The sequence below is a fragment of the Pelodiscus sinensis genome, chromosome 16 (assembly GCF_049634645.1).
Source record: "Pelodiscus sinensis isolate JC-2024 chromosome 16, ASM4963464v1, whole genome shotgun sequence".
In the NCBI taxonomy this organism is placed as follows: domain Eukaryota; kingdom Metazoa; phylum Chordata; order Testudines; family Trionychidae; genus Pelodiscus; species Pelodiscus sinensis.
The window spans coordinates 20,045,203-20,059,103 of NC_134726.1; the positions used below are offsets into that span (position 1 = coordinate 20,045,203).

The 13,901-nt window shown below is 44.7% G+C and overlaps 1 long non-coding RNA gene across 1 annotated transcript in view; it reads left to right on the plus strand.

Moving 5' to 3' along the window:
• LOC106732956 (uncharacterized) overlaps positions 1-13,901 on the plus strand; it is a 75,514-nt gene that overhangs the window by 42,892 nt on the left and 18,721 nt on the right. Inside the window, exon 2 of the long non-coding RNA XR_012896052.1 lies at positions 8,631-8,741. This is a non-coding gene — a long non-coding RNA (uncharacterized LOC106732956). The remainder of the gene's footprint in view (positions 1-8,630; positions 8,742-13,901) is intronic.

Consider the following 13,901-nt stretch of genomic DNA (forward strand, 5'->3'; position numbering starts at 1 on the left):
CTTATCCAGAGAGCTCGTTTCATTAGAAGTTACATTTTTATCAAATACAGAGTCTGACTTAGGGAAATCACCCCAGATTCTTTTTGAAAAAAAAAGCAGTGGCAATGCCCGGATAGTAAACGCTTTATACATCATATGTCAGATACAAATGCAGTCCATGCATGGTACAAAATTTCTTTGCATAATACAAAGCAGAATGCTGTCTTTAATGAATATTTGAGCACTGATTAAGATAAACACGGCTGTGTTCAGAAAAACCTTCACAGTGTGAAATGGTCCTCTGCAGTAAAACTGCACCAGAATTGCAGTATGTGAAATATATTTTAAAAAAATACAGGAGATAAAATATTCAGAAGTGCCTTAGGGCTAGATTTGTAAAGGTATTTAAACATCTAAGTCCTACTGATTTCAATGAGTTAGGTACTTAAATCCCCTTTTAAAAATCTGGCTCTAAGGTTGTGTCCAGACTCAGGGTTTTTTTCCGAAAAAGTAACCTGTGTCTAGACTGCAGCCGCGTTCTCTCGAAATTAAATCGAAAGAACGCGGCTTTTCTTTCGACGGTGGTAAACCTCATTTTACGAGGAAGAACGCCTTTTTTCGAAAGTGCTCTTTCGAAAAAAGGCATTCTTGAATGCAAACAGGGGTTTTTCAAAAGAGAGCATCCAGACTGCCTTTCAAAAAAGCGGCTTGCTTTTTCGAAAGTTCCGCTTGCAGTCTAGATGCTCTTTTTCGAAAGAGGCTTTTTCAAAAGTATCTTTCGAAAAAGCCTCTTTCGAAAGAGGCTTGCAGTCTAGACATAGCCTTAATGATTTGAGAGCTTAAATCTCATTCACTTTCAATGAAGACTACTTAGATATAAACTCTTGCAGGCAGGGACTGCCTCTTTCTTCTGGGTTTATACATCACCTAACCCAATGCATCTTGGGCTCCTACGTACTATTGCAATACAATATATGCCTAAGCTACTTTTGTAAATGGGACTTAGGCTCATAAGTCACTTTGGTGTTTTTTTAACATTTTATCCTAGTTGCAGTTGTTGAGAAATAGAGAAGTGAGAGAAATTATCTATTACTATATAAGAAAGAGCCATCTTCCACCTCTCTCTGCAAAATAGCTCCATACTCTCAGGGCTGGCCTTACCATGAGGCGAACTGAGGTGGCTGCCTCAGGTGCCAGACTGTGGGGGGGCACCACTGTGTGGAGGACCCAGAGTGTAGAAAATTGTGTCTTCTGCTGGTACATATGTATTCTCTGCTCTAGATGCACAGAGATGGTGAAGTGCTGTGCTGGAGGAAGGAGGGCACAAGAGACATAACAGGCAGGCAGGCAAAAAGGTGAGAGAGAACAGAAAGCAGCAAGAGCTGCAGGGAGAGAGAGGAGGAGGAGCCCCTTATGCACCTGTCTAGCACCCCCAGGAGCCTGTACTGATTAACACCAGCTTCTCAGGGAGCTTCCTGTTTCCTGCAGCTTCCCTGAACCCACTTGAGGAGATTAGGCAGTCAACTGAAGTAGTAGGAGACAGTTAGGCCCTTAAGACCTGATATCTTCCCTCACTCAGGCCCTGCTACCAGCCTGCTTATTTGTCCCCTTCAACTGAGTGTTGAGAGCCACAATAGCTGGCACAGAACAGCAGTCATGAGTGAAAGAAGAAAATACCCCTCTGGGGCAGCATTCAGAGAAAGTAAGCAAGCAAAGGAAGCTTTTCTATGTAAGCAGAAAGGAGCTCTCCTGAGATACATAAACACAAATGTTCCCAGTGAGCCTTCTGGCCCCGGTGAGGATGTGAGTGGTGAGGAGATGCCTGAACTTCCAGTCAGTCAGAGTGCAGGTGACCTGGCAGCTACTACAGCATCCATATCGCAATCTAAAATGGATGTAACCATGCACATTCCTGAAGAAAAGTGTAGGTCAGAGAAGTGATAGAGATGTAGCCATGTTAGTCTGGGGTAGCTGAAGCAAAATGCAGGACAATGTAGCACTTTAAAGACTAACAAGATGGTTTATTAGATGATGAGCTTTCGTGGGCCAGACCCACTTCCTCAGATCAAATAGTGGAAGAAAGTAGTCACAACCATATATACCAAAGGATACAATTTAAAAAAATGAACAAATATGAAAAGGACAAATCACATTGCAGAACAGGAGGGGGATGTGGGGGGGGGGGAGGAAGGAAGGTAAGTGTCTGTGAATTGATGATATTAGAGGTAGGGAGAGTGGGATGTTTGTGAGTTAATGGTATTAGAGGTGATAATTGGGGAAACTATCTTGGTAATGGGTGAGATAGTTCAAATGTTTGTTGAGTCCTTTTTGGAAAGTGTCAAATTTTAACATGAATGACAGTTCAGAGGATTCCCTTTCAAGTGCAGATGTAAAAGGTTTTTGTAGCAGAATGCAGGTGGTTAAGTCATTGAGAGAGTGTCCTTTCTGGTTAAAATGGCAAGAAACTGTTTTCTCTTTGTGCTCTTGTCTGATATCTGTTTTGTGGGCATTAATCCTTTGGCGAAGTGTCTGAGATGTTTGTCCAAGTACATAGCAGACGGACACTTTCGGCATATGATAGCATAGATTATATTTCTGGATGCGCAGGAATATGTGTTCTTGATCTTTTAACTCACTTGGTTAGGTCCAATAATGGTATCAGCAGAATGAATATGTGGACAAAGCTGGCAACGGGGTTTGTTGCAAGGGAAGGTACCAGGGTTGGTATTAGTGTGGTATGTCCTGTGGTGGTTGGTAAGAATCATCTTGAGGTTAGGTGGTTGTCTATAGGAGACTATGGGTCTGTCTCCCAGAGCCTCTTTGAGTATGGTATCCTGTTCCAATATAGGCTGTAGTTTATTGATAATGTGTTGGACAGGTTTAAGTTGGGGGTTGTAGGTGATGACAAGTGGTGTTCTATTGTTGGTTTTCTTGGGTCTTTTTCTTAGGTCAGAGAAGAGTGTGGTGAAGGCACAAGAAACAGCTGCTGCAGAGTTTAGTTCCTTAAGTCTAGATCAGTGTTTCCCAAATGGTGCTCTGCAGCACCCTGGGGTTCCACAAAGTGAAAGTAAGGGTTCCGCGAGAACCTGATCACTCCCCCACCCAGTTAGAGATAGAGAAGAGCCCTGCATGAAAAGACGCTGGCTCCTTCTCTGGTTCCCCGCTGGCCTTTCAGACACCTTCCTCCTCCACCCCCCTGCTGCCGCTCTGCCTTTACCAAGGGACCTAGCAGCAGCAACAGCTGCTGGTCCCGCTTCTCCCAATCAACCCAAGATTCCTCTCTCCCCATCACCTGCTCTGTCTCTCTGCTTTTACAAAGGGACCAGCTGCTGCTGCTACTAGGTGTTTGGGTGGGTTGTTTTTTTGTTTTTTGTTTTTTTTTTTGGCTCGACAAACTTTTTCCCTGGCTGTAGGGGTTCCTTGAAATTTTTCTGCGTTTAAAGGGTTCCATGTCAAATAAAATTGGGAAACACTGGTCTAGATGATCCAGGAGTATGGACCCACTTGAGCTGTAGCCTGAGGGACTTCCTTGTACTGCATGGGCCACAACAAGTGAAAAACTTCATATTCCTCAAAGACAATGAAAATAGAAGTTTCCATCCAACACATTACTGGCGTGAAATCCCCAACGGTGACAAAGTGGAGAGGCCATGGCTTATGTACTCAAAAACCCAGAATGCTATATACTGGTTTTGTTGCAAACTCTTCCAGTCTAATGTTCCAGCCACACTGGGGCTTTGTCTAGAATACACCTCTCTGCTGACAGATTAGGCACGTTGGAATTGCTAATGAAGCAGAGATTTAAATATTCCGCAACAAATGAGGTTTACAGGATCTGTCAAAAAAGGGTTTATTTTCGACAGATCCGCCTCTAGACTGCCGGGGGAGGGGGTCCGTTTCAAAAAAATGCAGTGGCCATGTTTATGCTAATGAAGCATGGGAAATTTAAATCCCTGCTTCATTAGCAATTTCAACGTGCCTAATCTCTCTGTCGACAGAGAGGTATAGTCTAGATGTACCCTGGGTTCTACAGGAACAAAGGACTGGAAAAATCTGGCTAAAAATCTGGCATGCCATGAGAAGGCAGCAAATCACCAGAGAGCACTCCATAGGTGGAAAGAGCTGGAGATGAGACTAAGGTTAAAGGCCACCATAGATGATCAGCATCAAGAGAAGATTGCATCAGTGTCTCTTTACTGGCAATATGTTCTGAAAAGGCTCATTGCCATTGTGAGAATGCTTGCTACCCAAAACATAGCACTGCGTGGCACTTCAGATCAGCTGTATGTGCCAAACAATGGAAACTTCCTTAAAATTGTGGAGCTGATGGCTGAGTTTGATTCTGTACTCCATGAGCATCTAAGAAGAGTCACGACCCAAGAAATGTACACACACCACTACCTTGGGAAAACAATTCAAAATGAGATCATACAGATACTGGCAACAAAAGTCAAACAGAAGATTGTGGCAGATCTGAAGTCAGCAAGATATTACTCTGTTATTCTGGACTGCACACCTGACATTAGCCATACGGAACAAATGACTTTAATGGTGCATTTTGTAACAACAGAACCTAGTGAAAATGTCCCTGCAATGGGGACCGTCAGAGAGCATTTTCTAGAATTTATTGGCATTGATGATACTACAGGAGCTGGCATGACAAATGTGCTTCTTGAAAAGTTGGAAGATATAGGAATTGTGATAGCTGACATGAGAGGTCAGGGCTACGATAATGGTGCCAACATGAGAGGAAAGAACAGAGGAGTGCAGACACAGATCCGAGAGTTAAACCCTCAAGCTTTTTTTGTCCCATGCAGTTCTCATTCATTGAACTTGACGGTCAGTGATGCAGCATGAGCTTCTAGTGAGGCTGCTGAATTTTTTAATGTAATTCAAAGCATCTACATATTTTTCTCTGCATCAACTCATTGATGGCAAATTTTGAAACAACATCTGGGAACATCCTCTCTGACACTGAAACCACTGAGTGCCACATGATGGGAAAGTCGAGTGGAGGCGATAAAGCCTATCAAATACCAAATTGGGAAGATAGATGGTGCCATAGTTGCCATTATGGAGGATAATGCTATGACAGGAACTGTTCATGGGAGAACAGTGGCAGAGGGAAATGGAATCACCAGAAACATACATAACTTCAAATTTCTGTGTGGCTTAGTGTTCTGGCATGACATACTGTTTGAAGTAGATGTTGTGAGCAAGAGACTCCAAGGTGTTGAGCTTGATATATCTGGAGCAATGGAACAACTGGACAGAGCAAAATCATGCCTACAGTCTTACCTGTCAGCTGAGGGATTTCAAAACATTCTAAAGAGTGCACAGAAGTGGCAGAGGAACTTCACACTGAAGCTATTTTCCCAGCCATTCAAGAATACAAGAATCACCAAAGAAGAAGACATTTTGATTACGAGGCACGGGATAATCCCATAAGAGACCCCAACCAACAATTCAAACTTGAATTATTTAACCAGGTACTAGATTGTGCAATACAGTCAGTTGAAGAACATTTCATGCAGCTCAAGGAACACAGAAGTATATTTGAGATGTTGTATGATATTCTATAACTCCTCACTATACCTGAAGAAGCCTTACACCAGCAATTCAGGGCACTAGAGACAGTGTTGATACATGATGACATGTGCAATATTGATTTGAGTGAGTTAGGTGATGAACTGAAAGCCCTTTCAAGATACATTTCAGCAGGATCAACTCCAAAGGCTGTTCTGGAATATATGTGCACAAATAAGATGACCATCCTCTTTCCAAATGCTTTTGTTGCTCTGCACATACTTCTAACACTTTCTGTAACAGTTGCCGGTGGAGAACGCAGCTTCTCCAAGCTGAAGTTAATAAAAGCACATCTGTGCTTCACAATGACACAGGAGAGGCTGGTCGGCCTGGCAACCATCTCAGAGAACATGAGCTGGCCCAGACTGTGGACCTTCAGGAAGCAGTTCAAATCTTTGCAACCAAGGAGGCATGGAAAGCGCCACTTTGATTATTCAAATAGATAAAAATGCCAGTGTTTACTATTCAGACAAGAAAAGTTACATTTGCTGTTCAGATGTTTGAATGTTAAGTGTTACTTCACATTTTTGAACAAGGCATTTTAAGTTGTTAGTTCTCCTTTATTGGGGTAGGTAGCAGAGCAGTGCCACGAGAGGAGTAAAACAGGAAGAAGGCAGAACTGAGACCTTTCAAAGTTCTGGCCCAAGTGAGAGGGCATGAGAGTGTCATTTACCCGCCTCAGGTGCCAAAATGTTGTGGGCTAGCCCTGCATCCACTCCAGAACTTGGTGCTGGGTCCCACTAGGGCTCCTGGATGACAGGAGCTTGCTCTCGATGGGTTACCCATTCCTGTCTAGGCGTGAAAGACAGAGCACTGGAAATGCACACCAAATATTCAAACCAGAGCTGCTCCAGACACAGAAGCTTCAGGTTCAGACTATTCAAAATACTCTTGGCAGAGCAACATATCTTCAGTTAGGAACACATAAAACTATTCATGCAGGAAACTCACAGTGTAAGGAAACTTTCCTCCACTGAAAATAACTCCTCCTATCAGCTCACCAACAAGATTCTTTCTGTGGGACACGGAAAACTTTGGGACTCAATGAAGTTCACTTGAGAGCTCTGCTGACAGTGAGGACTGGAGTATTTACAGCCGTGAATGCTGTCACCTACCACTATGGAGCTTTAAAAGCTGGAGATGTAGAAAAGGGCTTAACAGGAGTGCTGAGCCATACAGTGATCCTCTTTCCCTGTATGAGGGCCTGCCTTGTGCAGGGGCGGCTCGTAACCCTATGCAGACTAGGCAGTCACCGAGGGTGCTGCTGGCTCGGGCACCCAATGATGACATCAAGGTCATTGACGGCCGTGCGGGCAGGGGCGCCGATCGTGCCTTCCGCCTGGGGCACCAGCTGCTACAGCCGGCCTCAGGCCGCTCCTGGTCTTGTGCACTAACTAAAGTCAGATCCTTTCAGAGGCTGTAGCTTGATACCCCGTCTCTGCCTCTTGAAAGCCTATGTAGAATCTTCACAACGGTAGGCTTGTTGCGCTGGGCTTCTACCAAGAGTTATTTGGGATCTGGTAGGGATGGAGTTGCTGGAGAAATGGGCCTTCAGGACAGCTGAAATTGTAAACGTCTTCAGCTCATTTTTCCCATGCATTGCTCCTTGTGGAGTTTACGCACAGTCGGGCTTGGAAATGGAGAGACTGCTTTTCACTCAGATTTGGCCTGTTTATGAGGCACTTTCTCCAGCAGAGCTTAGGGATCCATCTCCTAGCTCTTCTCCTAGCTGCCAGTTGCCAGCCCAACATGGGGCCAGAATGAGGAAGTTCCCCACAGGTACTGTATGTACATCTGAGAAAAAAACAAAAAAACGAACAAAGGCACCTTCAGCCATTGTCTGTGGGTGAGTCCAGTGCCAGTTCTGTGTACCACAGTCTGAGTACCAACGGGGCAAAGAGAATTCCATACTTGCTGTGGGAAAGGAGAGAAAAGACAGGAAAGCAACTCAGGGGACTTAATTCATGGGGCATTTCAAATAGACATTGTGCCTGATTTTGACTATTCTCTAAATTTTCAGCAGAAAAGAGATAAACTTTCCCATGGCCCAGTCCTCCAGGGGAGTGTTTGGGTACCCTGGTGGAGGCTGCCTTTGTCAGCCCCTCTCATACAGCATTTTTATTCTCCATGGACCCACCCATATTTACCAGCTTCAGAGCACACTTTGCAGGATTACCATTAAACATGCTGAAGAGTTTCTCTTGTGTGGCAGGAATGTCTGCAGGCAGCCTGATAAGTGGAATGTTTCCATAGCTGCTGGCCTGGTTAACCTAAAGGGGAATATACAGCAAATCATTCAGCTTATCTAGCAAATAGCATCCTAATGTATAACCCATTTTCTGTATTCCTATATGTTTATTCTGCACAGGGCTTGCACATCAGCGTAGGTTGATTTCTTCCCTCTAGTACTTGATCCCAGAGCAGAAATTTGGGCTCTGTTCCAAAGTTTTTTGGGGGGTGATATCGCAAGAATTCCCAATGATAAAATGTATCATTTTAAGGCAGAATTTAAAAATGAAAGACCGTTAGTTGGAGGCACATTCCTACATTTTCAACAGACCAGGTGCTTCATACCGAAAGTCATTGGCATCATTTCAGCATCCATTAGAAAGACGGAAACTTGATTTCAAGAAACAAAGCCAGAATGACACCAGATGATTTTAATCTCAACATGGAGGAGCTGCCAAAAACCCAAGTCTAGGCATCCACTCAGCTCTGATCCAGGAGCACTGGAAGCTCCCTAAAAGTGGGGGAGCCACCGGTGCCTGAAACATGCCCCCACACCACCATTCTCCCCCAAAACTCTGTCCCCACAGTGCCCCTTCTTCCTGCCACCTCTTCCTCCCAAAACCTCACCCCCTGCTCACTCCTCTCCACTCCTCCCCTTGTTGCTTGCCCTTAAGGCTTCAAAAAGCGATGGGGAGATGCCCTTCCTGCTTTGACCACACCTCCCTAAGAATCTGTGCACACAACTAAGTGTCCAAATTTTCAGAACAGATAAATGTTAACAATGACATTAGAAAAGCTATATGCACATAACTATTTATATTTACCTTTCCTTTTAGGCCTATATGCTTCAGTTTTGAAAATCCACTGACTGGGTTTACTTCACCTTTGACCTCTCCCTCCTGGGTTTTGTGGGCACTTCAAGGAAGAGTATAGCAATGAATTCACAGGTACATGACTGACCACTTCATAATCCTTGGAGCACTGGAATGACTACTCAGTGAGAGTGGGATCACCTGGCTGCTTCAACCCTCCTCATGCTTCCTGGCATGACAATTAAGATCAACTAAGCTAAGTTATGGAACATCACTGAATAACATCACCCTCGTGTTGCATCCGATCTACTAAATATCTGCAGAAATACCCAGCAGCCTATTTGCTGCCTGAATTCTTTGCTAACTGCTAAATGGTAATTCTGGTTTGTGCTTCATAGCAGCATGTAGAAAATTACTTGAAAAGCTTTTATTAATCTTGAGAATGATAGCTGATGTCACCTAAGGTGGCTTCATAGAATGAAGTCCATGTACTTTGGCTGAGAAAACGTTTTGACCTTAAAGACAGGTTATTCTGAGTGGCTGTGTCTAGACTGGCCACTTTTTCTGGAAAAGCAATTGCTTTTCCGGAAAAACTTGCCAGCTGTCTACACTGGCCGCTTGAATTTCCGCAAAAGCACTGACGATCTCATGTAAGATTGTCACTGCTTTTGCGGAAATACTAAGCTGCTCCCGTTCGGGCAAAAGTTTTTTTCCAAAAAACTTTTGGGCAAAAGGGCCAGTGTAGACAGCAGAGATTTATTTTCCGCAAAAAAGCCCCGATCGCGAAAATGGTGATTAGGGCTTTTTTGCGGAAAAGCGCATCTAGATTGGCCACAGACGCTTTTCCGCAAAAAGTGCTTTTGCGGAAAAGCACCCTGCCAATCTAGACGCGCTTTTCCAAAAATGCTTTTAATGGAAAACTTTTCCGTTAAAAGCAGTTCCGGAAAATCATGCCAGTCTAGACGTAGCCAGTGAGTATAAAGTTTTGTTTATGATATTTTGTTTGTTCTTCTTCGCACTCGGTGAAGGCTCATTGGCTGTAATGCCTATCATTTTATACAACTCTCTATCTCCTTCCCACTAGATTTGAGCACACTCTTCACCAAGGCTGTGTCCAGACTCCATGCCTCCTTCGACGGAGGCATGTAGATTAGCCACATCGGAAGAGGGAAATGAAGCCGCGATTAAAATAATCGCGGCTTCATTTAAATTTAAATGGCTGCCCCGATCTGCCGATCAGCTGTTTGTCGGCAGATCGGGGGAGTCTGGACGCGATGCCCCGACAAAGAAGCCTTTCTTCATCGACACAGGTAAGCCTCGTGAAACCAGGTTTACCTGTGTCGATGAAGAAAGGCTTCTTTGTCGGGGCATCGCGTCCAGACTCTCCCGATCTGCCGACAAACAGCTGATCGGCAGATCGGGGCAGCCATTTAAATTTAAATGAAGCCGCGATTATTTTAATCGCGGCTTCATTTCCCTCTTCCGATGTGGCTAATCTACATGCCTCCGTCGAAGGAGGCATGGAGTCTGGACACAGCCCAAGTGTACATCGTCACAGCATGCTGGAGAGGAAAAGGAAATACACTAAAAACCATAAACTCAAAATGTGTGAAATATGTTGTTAAGTGTTTCTTAGCAAAGGAACCTGTGTATGATACATAAACAATTATAACAGCAATATGGGTGTGGTTTACATGATAAATAATTATTAAAGAATCTTCAAAATATGGAGATGGTGGGAGATTTGGATATCTATTATTAGGCTCCAAGACCCTTGTGATAGGTCATCTGCCCTGCACTGGTCCTTTAAAGGTTAAAACCTAGGCTTGGGAGAGGGCTGTTGTGGTGGAGCTGTGAAGCCAGCAGCTGTGTCAGATACGAGCCAATAAGGACCCAGCTGAGGGCAGTATAAATAAAGGCTCCTGGAGAGGAGGAGACACAGATTCACTCTTGTTCCAGCCTTGGAGTAGGAGGGACCTAGCTGCCAGGGAACCTAGAGGCTTCCTGACTTAGAGCAGGGCTGAGGAAGCTCTGGCCAGGCAAGATCCCAGGCTGCAGGGCCTGAAGCAAGGCCTGAAGCTCCTGGGGCTACAGGGAGGCAGCAGGTCCACACTGCCTTGCGAATGATGAGTGGCCATTTCAGACTGCAGTCTGCCCGAGGTAAGGGGCTAGATGAAGACTGGCAGTGGCTCACTGAGGCTAGGGGGGCATAGTGGGCTGGGGGTTCCCAGAGGGGAAGGACTCAGCGTTTGGGGACACTGCGGCAGGGCAGTATCCAGAGGGAAGGGCCCCACAGTCTGGGAGAGACATGGGTCCTAATACACAGTGCTTGAGGGAAAAAAGGTAACAGCAGGTGAGATACCAGCTGAGACACCAACCAAAAGGGGGTGCTCCAGAGCTGAAAACTAATTCCCCAAGAGTCTGGCGGAAGGTGCCGCGGTGGTGAGTCATGTGCTGTGTTACACCCTGTACAGAGTCTTAAAACAACAACCATGAGTGGCAGTGGCAGGAATAGAAATAATAGACATTGTCTCAAATTCATGCATTAAACATTGAAGTGACAGGTGTAAAATGGGCATAACAGAGAGGAGACTGGAGACCTTAATGAGCATGTTTTGCTCTTTCTTTCAAAAGGTGTTGTAATGACTCACTTATGTAAAAGGGCAGACCAGTGATAGGACCAGGCTGGTCCAGACACTCTTTTATTGGCTCCCAGCTCAGAAAAATACCTTGCACAGTTTCCAGTCTGGGAAGAGGAGTTAAAACCTCAAGATTCAGGTGAGTAACTTGAAGTCAGACGCTCACTGGGGCATGTCGGGCTTTGGAGACATCTGAGTGGCTTAGGAGCACCAACGGCTTTTGAAGCCACCACGTTAAATGCCCTTACTGGCACTGAGCACATGCACTGTGCTGCTGCTGCCTTCGGAAGAGACTAATTGCCACTGGAACCTGAGAATGGGCCCCGCAGCATGATCCGCTGTTGTTCAAGAGCAAGCCCCTGCTGCAGACCCCTATGCTGGAGTTGTTGCTCCCAGGGAGAGAGGTTTATTGATGCTAGGGAGAGACGCTGCCGTGCAGGAGTGAGAATAGCTATTCCTGGGCACAGAAAACACCTGCGGCTCCTGCTGCTATTACATGACTTTGGTGTTATTGCTGTCAAAGGACATTTCATCTCGTTTTTGCTTATTGTCCCACAGCCAGTTGTGCTCAGTTATTGTTTTTAGTTCTCTGTATTATTGTTACGTTATCTCATCTCCTCAGTCATCATAAGGCCTTTAGTTTCTTTCCCATTGCTTCCCCCATTACTAGCTGTGCACCTGTGAAGCTGTATATTTAACCCCCTGGGAAGAATTTAGATAAGAGGTCTCCAAACCGTAGGGTAGGTTCAGGGAGGCACGTAGAGGGCCTGGGACAACTCACCCCCCATAAAAGGGTAAAGAAAGGAGTGCCGTTCTGCCCACACTCCAGCTCCAATCTCAGCCACAGCGCCACTCCACCCCAACCCAGTTCTGCCCCCTTGCTCCACCCCGACCGAGTTCTGCCCTCATTCCTTCTCCACCCCCAGTCCAGCTCTACCCTAGCCCCAACTCCTCCCACAGCTTCACCTACAGCCCAAGATCCTCTGCTGAGTCAACTGTGCATTGTGGGGTGAGGGTACGTGCAGACAGATCCCATTGCCAGTGAGGGACAATAAGCAAAAACGAGATGAAATGTCCTTTGACAGCAAATCAGGAAAAATTTGGGCACAGCTGATTTATACCAATCCTGAGGCATAGGCACACCTTTAAGAGAGAGATAAGTCTATCAATGTCTGTCAACTAGTATAGTGGTAGAAATGTAGCCGTGTTAGTCTGGTGCAGCTGAAACAAAAAACAGGACTGTGTAGCACTTTAAAGACTAACAAGATGGTTTAATAGGTGATGAGCTTTCGTGGGCCAGACCCACTTCCTCAGATCAAATAGTGGAGGAAAATAGTCACAACCATATATACCAAAGGATACAATTAAAAAAATGAACACATATGAAAAGAACAAATCAAATTTCAGAACAGAAGGGGGATGAAGGGGGGGGGGGGGAAGGGAGGGAGGTAAATGTCTGTAAGCTTCCCCAATTATCACCTCTAATATCATTAACTTACAGACATTTCCCTCCCTCCCTTCCCCCCCTCCCCCCATCCGCCTTCTGTTCTGAAATTTGATTTGTCCTTTTCACATGTGTTCGTTTTTTTAATTGTATCCTTTGGTATATATGGTTGTGACAATTTTCTTCCACTATTTGATCTGAGGAAGTGGGTCTGGCCCACGAAAGCTCATCACCTGTTAAACCATCTTGTTAGTCTTTAAAGTGCTACGCAGTCCTGTTTTTTGTCAACTAGTATAAGAGAGATTAGTCTATCATTGAGACATAGCAACAAACATAATTAAATATAAATATAACAAATTAGGACAATATCATTGGGATAAATCTGTCTGTCTAATCCCCATTCACTGGGTGTCCTGGTAGTGTGTTAGTCTGCACTCTGTGTTTTAAATTTTAAGCTGCTGGAGGCAGGAACTGCTTTTTCATTTGTAATGTGCATTGCTCAGCATAGTGTTGATGCTAAAATAATTAACATTAATAATGAAAATGGATGTCTCCAGTATATATCTTGTGAGTGACCTCTGTCTGACAGAGTGTACTTTCTCATGCATTGTCAGCTCCAGTTTGGATAATCTCCGGATAATAAACTACAATCTCTTTTCTTTTCCTTAAACACACTACAAATAAATGATGGTCATAGAAACACCAACCTGGACTGGAAATCTACTGGCCGTTATTTTTACCTACATGCCTATAGCTTCCATCCAGGACAGATCACGCGATCGATTGTCTACCACCAAGCCCTGAGATACTACTGGATTTGCTCCAATCCCACAGACAGAGACAAACAAATACAAGATCTTTATCAGGCATTCTTAACACTTAATACTCACCTGAGGAAGTGAAGAAACAGATTGACAGAGCCAGATGAGTACCCAGACATCAGCTTCTTCATGATAGGCCCAACAAAGAAAACAACAGATCACCACTGGACAGCTGTGGTGATCTGTTGTTTTCCCCTGCTACGACAGGAGGTAAACAGATTGCTCCAGATGGGGGCAATAGAGATTGTACCATCACATCACAGGTGAAAAGGGTTCTACTCCACATACTCCCTCACACTAAAAAAATCAGGAGGATGGAGACCCATATTGGACCTGCTCAGACTGAACAAATTCCTAAAAAAATAAAGATTCACCATTGTAACATTATAAT